The sequence below is a fragment of the Adiantum capillus-veneris genome, chromosome 2 (assembly GCF_014529385.1).
Source record: "Adiantum capillus-veneris isolate H3 chromosome 2, ASM1452938v2, whole genome shotgun sequence".
In the NCBI taxonomy this organism is placed as follows: Eukaryota; Viridiplantae; Streptophyta; class Polypodiopsida; order Polypodiales; family Pteridaceae; genus Adiantum; species Adiantum capillus-veneris.
Window position 1 is genome coordinate 160709853 of NC_140932.1, and position 12050 is coordinate 160721902.

Consider the following 12050-nt stretch of genomic DNA (forward strand, 5'->3'; position numbering starts at 1 on the left):
ATCGAATAAAGACAACTTTCATTACGCCATGGGGCTGTTATTGCTACAAGGTATTGCCATTTGGGTTGTCAAATGGACCATCCTTCTATCAAGAGAGAGAAAATTGGGTATTGGCACCATTCATTGGTAGTTGTGTTAAAGCTTTTATGGATGGCTTCTGTGTCTACAACAGTAGGGTTGAACACCATGAGAAGTTGCAAATGATATTGGCTCAATATGATGAATGTGAAGGACAACTAAATCCAAAGAAATATCATCTAGCACAGTCAAGAGTGAAGTTATCGGGCCATATGGTGTCAGAAATGGCATTGAGGCTGATCCAGATAAGGGTAAGTCTATTATTCTTCTTCCATCACCTACGAGTACAAATCAATTGGCAACCTTTATACACAAAGTGAAGTACATGGTGCGGTTTACCATTGTCTTTGCAGCTCCTTTATCCATTACAACAATGATCCATTGCAATGGGATGACAAGTGTGAAGAAGTGTTTCAAGAGGTGAAAGAGGTGTTAGGGGGGGTTGTCAGCCATGCAGGCTCCTGATTGGGAGCAAGCATTTTATGTAAATCCATCAGTAGGGGATGATGCCATTGGAGCAATGCTATTGCAAAAGGGAAAGGGCAGCCATTATATGAGGCCATTGTATTGTGCAAGCTGAGTGAAACTGGTAGCAGAGAGAAAATTCTCGGAAGTAGAGCTAGTGATGGCCAGTGTAATATTTGCTTGTCGACAATTTCGTCATTACTTGGTACCGCGACCTTTTGTTTTCTTAATGAGCTATGATTTTTTGCCACAATTAATTAATGGCATGGGTAGTTGAGCTACAAGAGTTTGAGTTCTCTTTTCTAGTGGAAGATAGTACAAGGGCTACCCTAGCCGATTTGCTGACTTACAAGGAGAATCCCCTCCTTGTTAAGGAAGAGGTGGTGAGAAGAGTAGTTGAAGAAGTGCCACAGATCAGCAATGCACATGTGTTGTTCTTTGATGGCTCATACAGACTCGAGCCATGATGCGGCTTCAGGGGGTATAGCACTTTATGATCCAGAGGGGAAGCTAGTATGCAAGAGAGGGTTCAAATTGGATGCGCATAGTTACAATGAGGCTGAATATGCTACTTTGGAAACCGGATTACACATTTTTTTGAAGCATGGGATTAGAAGGTTGAGCATAAAAGGTGATCCCTTGTTAGTTGTGAAGCAAGAGCTGGGTGTGTGGAAGAGCAAGAACACCTCATTGAAGGAAATGTGTTTCAAAATTAAAGGTTTGTTAAAAAAGTTTGAAGCATGGAGCATCAGACACATTGAACGTGCTCTAAATGGTGAGGCACATGAAGCAACTCAAAGTATGATTGGGGAGCTATTTGTGTTGAGGACCAATTTACCTCTTTATCATGGCTAGGAAAGCTTGGCTCAAGAAGAGGAGTTTTTGCTAACAGGAATCATTCCGAAGGACATTCAGAAGTCTAAGAAGTATGGTTTTGTGCGTAGATCATCCAGGTACAAATTGATTGGTGATGTCTTGTACATGAAAGAGTTGATCTCGTGTTGAGACGTGTACCTTGGCGGGAGGAGCTTTATAGAGTGTTGGAAGAGAATCATGAAGGCGCATGTGGTGGCCATCTTGCTCTAAAGATCACCTTGCATAAGATCTTGCAAGAGGGGTATGTATGGCCTAGTTTGCACAAGGATGTTCACCACTAGTGTAGGTCTTGCAATAGGTGTCAAGCATTTGGGAAGAGAGTGTTGAAGCCAGAGCTACGAAAAACCATTATGGCGTTTGATGTGTTTGAAAAGTGGGGGATTGATACAATAGGCCCGTTACCTATCACAAGCAGGGGCAAAAGCTATATTTTGATTGCAGTGGACTATCTCTCTAGATGGGCGGAGGCTATAGCAGTAAAACAAATCACTGCAAAGGATGTGGTAAAATTTGTGTACGATGAAATATGTTGCAAGTTTGGGGTGCCACTAGAGCTACTTTCAGACAAGGGGCCAGGCTTTAGAAATAAAATATTGGACTTTTTATGCGCGAAGATGAAGATTAGGCACCAACATACCACTCCTTATTATCTGCAGTGTAATGGCTTAAATGAAAGATTCACTGGTGAGTTGGTACAAATTCTTTCGAAAGTGACAGAGCACCAAGGAAAGAATTGGGATTTGGAATTGCCTAGTGCATTATGGGCTTACCGTACTTCGATAAAGACAGGTACAGGGTTTACTCCATTTCATTTGGTATATGGAAAGGAAGCACTATTGTCTATGGAAGTAGAGTTACCTGCGGTCAAGATGCTAGAGAAGTTGCTTGGGCCGCCTAGTGATGCATTCAAAGAGAGGTTCAACTGGATAGGATGAGCACATTGGAACATTATGGGCATATGCAAGATAAGGCTTTAACAAAGATAAATGAAAACGTCAAAAGTAAGGGTATCAAGAAACATGACTTGGTTTTGTGCTACAACAGTAAGCTGGACAAGACATTCCAAAAGAAGTTTCAAATTAAGTGGGAAGGCCCTTTCAAGGTAGTGGAGTGTTTTCCGAATGGTACATATCAGTTGGCTAACCTGGATGGGATTTTACATAAGTCAAGGGTAAATGGATTGCATCTTAAATTATATCATGCCAGGTTAATGATGGTGGAGCAAGATGAGATGTCTGTGGAGAAAGTAATGTTGGTGAGGGATGAGGAGACTTGTGACACGATGAGTCTCATATCTCTTTTTGCTGCTGCTGATCATGAATATCTAGCAGGCTAGGGGATGGGCAAACTATGTTAGGAGTTTTTTAGAGCAAGGGATTGCACATATGTATATACACATGCATGGTGCATAAAATAGATAATTGCCCATTCTTCAGAGCCAGGTGGTTACATGCGGCCCACATGTGTACAGGTAGGACAACATGTACATAGTGCATCGATTTTCACTATCACCAGTACCGGTGTGTTTTTTCTATAATAATGAGGAGTTGGTAGCACGTAAAACTTCTTGAGGAAGCTATCCGCAGACCGACGACATGAGGTAAGCAGGTGCGTCAGATAGCATTGAGTGGCATCAGGTGGTCAAATGGGATCAAGTCTTTTGCACGTGGGTAAGTGAAGACACAGCGGGGCTGTTTTTTTGTGATGAATTATGAAAAAGGCCATCATGAGGACCATATTTTGGGGCCACTTCACGTGGTGGTGGGATGCATTATTGGAAAAAGTTGAGGGCCAGGTGTGCGGATGGATGCAGCAGGGTGACAACTATGCACTGCGAGGCCACTTTTTGGCCTGTTTTGGGTCCGTTTGAGGTCAACTAAAAGGCCAAAGATACCCAAGTAATAAAGCTAAGTGTGGGAACTGAAAAAACTGAGAGAGAAGACTAGAAAAAAACGTGAAGAGAGGAGGAAGAACAGCCACAACTGAGTTTTTGCTGTTTTTGGAGCCTGTTTTGGCCATAAACTGCTCATCCGAGGTCGGATTTGAGCACTTTGACATTGTAGACTGGGGTTTTGGGCCGTTCCGGACGCGATGGTTTTGTCCATTTTTTGCCAAATTCCTCACTGTCTTTCTGCTCTTTTGGCTATGTAAGTTTCTCCTATGAGCGAAGCCTCTGCTCAAACTTGTGATTGTATCTGGCATAATTTCATCCATATTGTGTGGGCTATTTTCCCCATTGGTGTTGGTCCAAGCTCAATTGTATTTAAACATAAAAAATCTTCCTCTTTTGGGCTGATTTTTTGGGTGTGTGTGTGTGTGTGTCTTTGTGTTGAGTGGGCAAATGGATAGTCTCTCTCCTCTCACTCCATTGGTGTGTTTCCTGTCTCGGCCAGGTGGGTTGTGTAAGCCGAGTGGTGCCCCATAGTGTGTGTGTGTGTGTGTGTGTGTGTGTGTGTGTGTGTGTGTGTGTGTGTGTGTGTGTGTGTGTGTGTGTGTGTGTGTGTGTGTGTGTGTGTGTGTGTGTGTGTATCATCCCAAGAGTGTGTGTTGAGTGATTTTAAAGGCGTTGTGTGTGTCTCTATCCTACTCACAATGCATAGTCTATTGCCATAGATAAGATAACCATCTTGTAGGGTAAATGGTTCTCCTTTCTTCCCTAGTGCAAGGGTAGAAATCACATCTCTAAAATCGGGGTCAATAGAATACTCATCTATCATAGAAGATAGATCATTGTGAGTTGCTATGAAAACCAGATTGCATTAGCTACTTGATTATGCTTGCCAATAATGTGAGCAATATGAAAATAAAATTGCGAAAGGAAATTTGCCCACCTTATTTGTTTGTCAGAGAGCTTGGTCTGCGTCATGTAGTACTTAAAGCTTTGGTGATCTATCCGTAGAATGAAAGGAGTCCCCAATAAATAGTGCTTCCACGAGTCTAGAGCATGTAGAACTTCTAAGAGTTCCTTCTAATATATGCCTAGAGCTTGCTCAACAGGGTTGACCCTTTGACTTTCACAGGCTATGGCATGTCCTTATTGGAGAAAAATAGCTCCAAGGCAGTCACCACAAGCGTTGCATTGGACCTCAAATGGCTTTAAGAGATCTGATAGTGTAAGCACAGATTGAGAGATAAGCTTCTTAAAGCTTTTCAAAAGCATTGTTCTCCTTGGTGGACCATATATACCTAACTTTTTTTCTTTGTTTGGTCATGTAATGGTCCCGCAATTTGTGAGAACTTTTCTATGAAGCGTCTCAGTATGCACACATACCTATAAAGCTTCTTAGTTCATGTAGATTCCTTGGATTAGGCCATCATTTTATTACCTCTAGCTTTGATGGATCCATTTGCATGCCATCCCGAGAGATAATGTGGCCTAAATACTGAATCTCTTGTAAGAAAAATTCACTTTCATTTTGATTAATTTAAAGTTTATTCTCTCGTAAAACTTGAAATATTACCTAGAGGTGTTGCTTGTGTTCGTCTAATGAATTAGAGTAGATGATTATATCATCAAAGAACACTCCAGTAAAGGTTCGTTGAGGCATGAATAGCGTCTCCATCAAGCGATAAAATGTGGTTGGTGCATTGATCAATCCAAAAGGCATGACAATGTACTCGTAAAGATCAAACGTATTGCGAAATTTGGTCTATACAATGTCTTGATCAACTATCCTTATTTGATGGTAGCCACTTTTTAGGTCAATCCTATTGAAATAGGTCGACCCTTGTAGCTTATCAAACAGGTCTTCTATTCGTGGAACGGGAAACCTGTTCTTGATAGTGATCCTATTTAGTGCTACTATCCTTATTTGATGGTAGCCACTTTTTAGATCAATCCTATTGAAATAGGTCGACCCTTGTAGCTTATCAAACAGGTCTTCTATTTGTGGAACGGGAAACCTGTTCTTGATAGTGATCCTATTTAGTGCTCTATAGTCTACACACATACGATATGTGATGTCTTTCTTTTGTACTAATAACACAGGTGAACAAAATGGAGATGAGCTAGGCCTAACCATGACTTTCTCAACTAACTCATGCACTTGCCGCATAATCTCCTCTTGTTGAGCTTCGGAAACTCTATAAGGAGGTTTAATAGGTGGTGAACTTCTGGAAGAAGTTCAATTTCATGGTCGTCATTACCTCATTTGGGAGGTATTTCACAAGGGATATCGTCTAAAAACATCTTGGAACCCCTTGAGGAAATTAGATAGCTCTAATTCCTTTTGATTGTTTATATTCTTTTGCTAAAGCATTAGGTTCATTTTGAGAATCTGTAACAAAAATCATGTACACGGAAATAGAGCTCTTTATTGAATTATTGAAAGCTTACTTATGTACAAGAGGTATGGTACTACCCAACTCCTTAGCATCTATGTACATATCTTTTTCCATGACCCTAAAGTAGATTTGCCTTTCAGGGAATTTAACATTGGCAGCCATGCGATCAAACCATGATGCCCCTAGGATTACATCCTCGTGCTTGAGAGGAGAGATAAAGAAATCCTCCTTGTCAACATAGCTTTGGACATGGAGCCTCTTATAGCTTCTCCCATCAAAGCAGATACTTGTACAATACAATCTTTGTGTTCCTTCATAAATCTAGTTGGTGTAATGAAGATGGAAGCTTCATACACCAAATTATGCTTGAAAAACACACCTAGTGTCCCTAGCCTCAGTCCCAAGACCTCACACACCTTCAAAAATGGTGAGAGCTAGCACGGAATGAGGATAGATTGAGAGGAAGAAGAGGTATCTTACGAGAAAGAAGTATTCTACTCAGATAATCATTGTCATAGCATAGCTTATCTTAGTAATAAGCATGGTAGAAGAGATGAACATGCCATTGAAGCTTCGCTCTTGGTTGGATTTGCATTCCATAGCCAAGAGTTGTTGGTGTAGGCCTCTACTTCTCAATGCTTGGAGAAGGAGATGGAGTTCTTCTTGCACACATAATTTGTGTGTGTGTGTGTGTGTGTGTGTGTAGCAATGAGTTAGAGTAAAAAGCAACCTTCTCTCTCCTCTTGGTCGACCCCTCTTGCTAAAAGCTCATGTTGGCATCCCATTGGCCCCTGTAAAGCTTAGCCAATCACAAATTAGAAACATAATTGTTAGCCTTGTGACACGTGTCCCCCTTTTCCCTTTTGCGAGAGCTTTAGGTATTTAGATAATTCAATTAAACTCTCATTGGACCTCTTAGTCTTCTCGCCAATAGGAATTAGGCAAGCCATTGGGCTCCTGAATGCTCATTGGACCCCTTGGTAGACTGTCCAATAGTCTTCTAGGGAGCTTAATTTCTATTGGTTATTTTATCAAGCATTTTTAAATTGATTAGACTAAATTTACTCTATCCTAGTTCTCATTGGTCCACCTCTATAGCCATCCAATAGGATTTGAGGGGAGGTTGGGACAACTGGCCTAGGAGCTTGACATGTGTCCAATATTCCCTTTGTGTAAAGGGGGAGCCTTGGAGAGTGTGTGTGTGTTTCTCTCTCATCCCCTACAATATGGGCTCGCTCCCTCCTTCTTAGGGATGTGGGAAGACTTTTTAGTCTTCCCATGACCATCCAATTTCCCCCCTACATTGGCCTTTGAACAATTGAATAAAAAATTAGGAACCTTAGCATATGGAATTCTTCATGGAGCTGAAACTTAGGTCTTTTAAGCCCCATTGAAGCAATTGCTCTTTTGCAGATTGTCCCCCTTTGGATCCCTATTTTCCCTCCTTTGGATCCCTGACAGAGATCGGTCTGGCAGCCTTACCAATATTCTAGCTTTTACTCCCTTGGTACTTTCCTATATTAAATGATCAGTATAACATGAGAAAATCATTTGGAAGTATTAGATATTCTGTTTTATGACAGGAGTTGAGGGAAGAACACGCACTAGCGGTAATAAATCCTTATGAGGAAGTTCGTTTAATAACTCCCTATGAGGAAGCTAGTTCTTCATGAGCGATAGAGGAAGGTCGTTTAATAACTCCCTATGAGGAAGCTAGTTCTTCATGAGCGATAGAGGAAGGTTGGTACAAACCAAAACTACTTCCTATATGTATGAGCCATTACATTATTCTCAACTTATGATTCCTCTAGTTTACTTCATTGAAAATTTGGGGGTCATAGCACCTATGGTAATACCCAAGAACAACCTTAACAAAGAACCGAGGGATGTCACAAATATGGAGCACCTAATCATTGGAAGAATAAGTACCCACAAGATAGAGAAGGGTTAGTGCCACCACTAAATGTATTGCATGGAATGTAAAAAAAAGGGAAAACACTTTCCTAAAGATTTTCCACAAAATCCCAACAATTAGGGAAAGATGCCTATGAATCTGGTAGAAGTAATTTCATCAAGTTCATCAAACCGACGATACCCATTAAGGCAATCACAATAGAAAAAGAAATATTGCAGAATAAGATAAAACCAAGGACTCGGGTGGTAGTATCAAATCTTCATGTGAGATTAAAACAACTAGAAGATAGAGTTATAAAGCAAGAAAGATGAAACTCAATGCTCAAATTGAGAATAGGGCCTAAGAAATTGTGGAAAAAAGAACCAAATTTGTGTCCCAAAAGATAGAGGAATCTTCAATCAAATCCATGGTGTGAATCTTGATCAACAAGGCTTATGAGTTTATAAATGCAACCTTAGAAGCATATCAAAGTAGACTTTTAGAGTGGAAAAGCCTCGAGAAACAAATGAAAATACTACCCACACCCAAAGCTTGAAGTAGCTAAACTTGAAGTTTTTGAAAAATTGGTCAAGATAGCCTAAAATTTTTTGGAATTCCAAAACTTCACACCAAAAAAATGAGAGGAAAAGGAAGCCAAAGAGGCATCTATTGAGAAGATTATTCTCTTTGAATTCCCAATTGAACCATTGAGGGAAACAATTCAAATAGTGCCAAACTCTAAAGATGGGTAAGGAGGAATTTTGCTTGTTAATCTCTTGTTAATGAAGATGAGCCATCATAACTATGGGAACGGGTAAGTGGTGCAAACAATGTGAAATTGGAGAAACAATCAACTCTTTTTGAATAAATATTCATGAATCAACCCCTTTGTAAATAGACATAAAATCTTTATAGCAGGATTGGGGAACAAAAATGATATTGTCATAGACATCCAAGGAAAACACCCTTAGAACCCTACCATTTTTTTAAGGAGAACACAAAGGGAGATCAATGGTTTGCAAGACCATTAAGATACATACAATGAAAAAAAACTGATCACAAACAAATTGCAATGTATTCTATGCACACAAATCAAATGTACCATCAGAATGGAGAATTTTTGTGACTTACACCACTCTATGGATTGACTTGCAAAATAGTCTAGAGAAAATGAGAGTGAAAGAATTGACCAACGGATATATCCAACACTTAAAATAGGAAAACAAACGTGAAAAATAGTCAAACTTGTACCTATAAATAAATCGGAGAAGTATTGCAAAGGAGAAGAAGGTAATACCATGGTATTTGTTGAGTATGTTAGAGTTAAATCGCTTGTTATTTGTATAGTGAGGCTAGAATTGCTATTGCTACCAAAAGATTTTGGGAGTGGGGAAAACCAGTAATTAGAAAGACTCATATGAGATTGCAACTTGAAGATGGAAATGAGGAGAGACCTCTAAAATTATTAGAGAGAGTGATAGTCACCTCTTGCGGGATTGACTATGAACATATTCTTTTTATCGTGGATTTTGGGCCAAGTCAAGAAATCATATTCGAGAGACCATTCATGAAACAACTCTAGATGATTGAAGATTGGGGATATAATGTTGTATATCTTAGGCAATCTAGAGCAATAATGAGAGTGAGTCAAGACAATGTACATATGATTGAATATTGGGGCTATAAAGTTGTATATCTCAAGAAATCTAGAGAAATAAATGAGAGTGAGTTGGGACAATGACATAAGACCTAAACAAAGAATTTGGATACCAAATCACTAGCTTCTAGTAAAAAAGAGCTACCATCATGGTTCAGAGATGATACACCCATGCGGATATATGTGGTTTCAGAAAAAAATAGCCTACAAAGGGAAGATCGTATTTCTGAAAGGGATGTAGTGATGATGCATATATTCCAAAACCATTTTTGGAGCACTTGCTTGAGCCATTTGTATGGACAAATATATTGGCTACCACGGATATGTATGAACAACAAATCTAGAAAAACTTTTACGATGAAGAAGGGAACAAATTCATACCCATTTAGATGATTTCACTTGTAAAAATGATTGAAACAAAATTAGAAGAGGATGCTAATCCTACAGATATCAATAGTAAAACAACAAGGGAGATACCTATATTGAGGATACAAGATGGAATATCCATAAGAGATCAAACTAACTGAAGAGCATTACGATGCAATCAATGATTTGGAAGATAATGCAATCACTACAAGTGATTCTGATTCACAAAACAAAATATCATGTGCACAAATGTTGACTAGAAATGGAGAGGATAATTTTTTTCACTTTTTGGATTAACGAAGGAGTTGACAAAAAAGAGTCAACAAAGGAAAAATGAGTTGAAACAAGTACACAACAACCGATGCCAATCTTTGTAAATAAGGATCAATAAATATCTCATGTTAGTTGAAACCCAAAATTGCATTAATGACAAGATAAGTAGATGTTATATGACGCAGACTATGAACCAACAATGGTCAAGGAAAAAAAACTTAAAGAGACAAAGACAAGAGGAAAACAAGAGAAGGATGAAATGGAATTAAAACCGTCCAAAACTAAGAGAAGACCAAAATATCGAGAACTCAAATGGACACTCCAAGAATTTTGGACAACAGAGATGGAATTGGAAGATGGAAAAATAAGTGATGCAATCATTGTTGCATTTTACTACAAGAGATACACGCTTCAGGATAGGAAAATTCTGGTACAATAGCTTATGCAAAAATTGAGGGAACCAAAAAAGTCATATGATGGACCTAAAAATGCTAAGAAAATTGACTTAGATCTCCTAGGGGAAGAATCAAAACCAACTTACATAGCCATCAAATTGTCTCAAGAAGAAGAAGGTATTCTCTTCAAAACTATGATGGAATATATGTATGCGTTTTCTTGGTTGTACAAAGAATCAAAGGGGGTAGATTTGGAAATCTACCAACGCGTTATCTGATGAGGGAAGTTCTTATGCTTATGATATAGAGACCATACCTGTACAATGAATCTTTTCTAAGAAGATAAAGGAAGAGATAAATAAACTTAAAAAAGCAGAGTTCATATATGATATTGAACACACTATAAAAATGGAAAATTAAGAGTGTGTGTCAATCTCAAAAGGTGAATGCAGCCACTATAAGAGATAACTATTTTGCTATGAGTCATGATGTTAAGGAATATTTATGGATATTTGTAAAGGTGTATATGGATGATCTTCGTATTCATTTTTCCTTACAAGAGGATCGCTTTGAACACCTCAAGAAAATCTTCAAAAATGATACTTAAATTAAATTTGTTTAAATCTTGAAAAGTATGCTTTCATGATATGACAAGGGAAACTTCTTGGACACATATTGTTTCAAAAAATAAGTTTTCAAGGGATCTTCAAATGATTAACTTGGTCATTACAGAGCTTTCCTAGTCAACTATAGTACAAGAAGTTCAAGAATTCATGGGACATTATGGGTCAGAAGCTGAAAGATGCTTTAGTTTTTGCATTTATTTTGAAAGAGTAGGCGAACACTTTTGCTCGGTAGTGGAAGTTAGCATCGAAACCCAGTTTTCTCAGCATCGACAATCCATTTTCATTACTTGTGGCATTGGCTTCTCCTCCTCCAACATCGATGTACATGGGTGAGGTGCCTCTTCCATAGAGCAGTGACACCCGGTATCATCATCAATATCGACTATAGGTTTTCACATGCTCTGTAGCATTGTAGAGAGCAACACCAAGAAAAAATTTGCTGGCAATGGGAGATAGAAGAAAGATTGCTATTAGCAGCAATCTCATACATTATATAGAGAAATGTTTTTTGGATTTCCATATGCTTTTTTTCCATAATGTATGGTCTTTGTGGTATTGCCTATGCATAGTTGTTGATGGCTTCTCAGAGACAATCCTCAGATATAGATTACACGCACATGGATAGTCACAGGTTCTCTTGATATAGTACATCATGATAGATTAAAGATTGCTATCAACAGCAATCTCATTCATTTTTGAGAGAGATCTTTTTTTGGATTTCCATATGCATCTTGTCCATAATGTATGGTCTTTGTGGTATTGCCTATGCATAGTTGTTGATGTCTTCTCAAAGATAACTCTTAGATACAGATTTACACGCACATGGATAGTCACAGGTTCTCTTGATATAGTAGATTGAAAGCATCTTTGGCAATGATAGATATTACAACTCTAGTGGGAGTCTGGATGCATATGGTTTATGTGTGACTAGTACTTGAGAGTGCTTGTGCTCTATTGAGAGTTTTTACTCCCTGCAAGGAGCTCACATCGATCCATATTTTGCTTACATCTCATTGGTGCATGTTTTAACACATATCCTATAGTTTTGCAATGATTGTTTTATATTTTGGATGCATGTTGTGTTGCAAATATTGCCATTGTACCTCATTGTGTTGCTAGTTTTGGCTTGTTTTGGC

At 38.7% G+C, this 12050-nt stretch overlaps 1 pseudogene; it reads right to left on the bottom strand.

Annotated features, from left to right (window-relative positions):
- Positions 1-12050, bottom strand: part of LOC147463965 (uncharacterized) — a 43325-nt pseudogene that overhangs the window by 8909 nt on the left and 22366 nt on the right.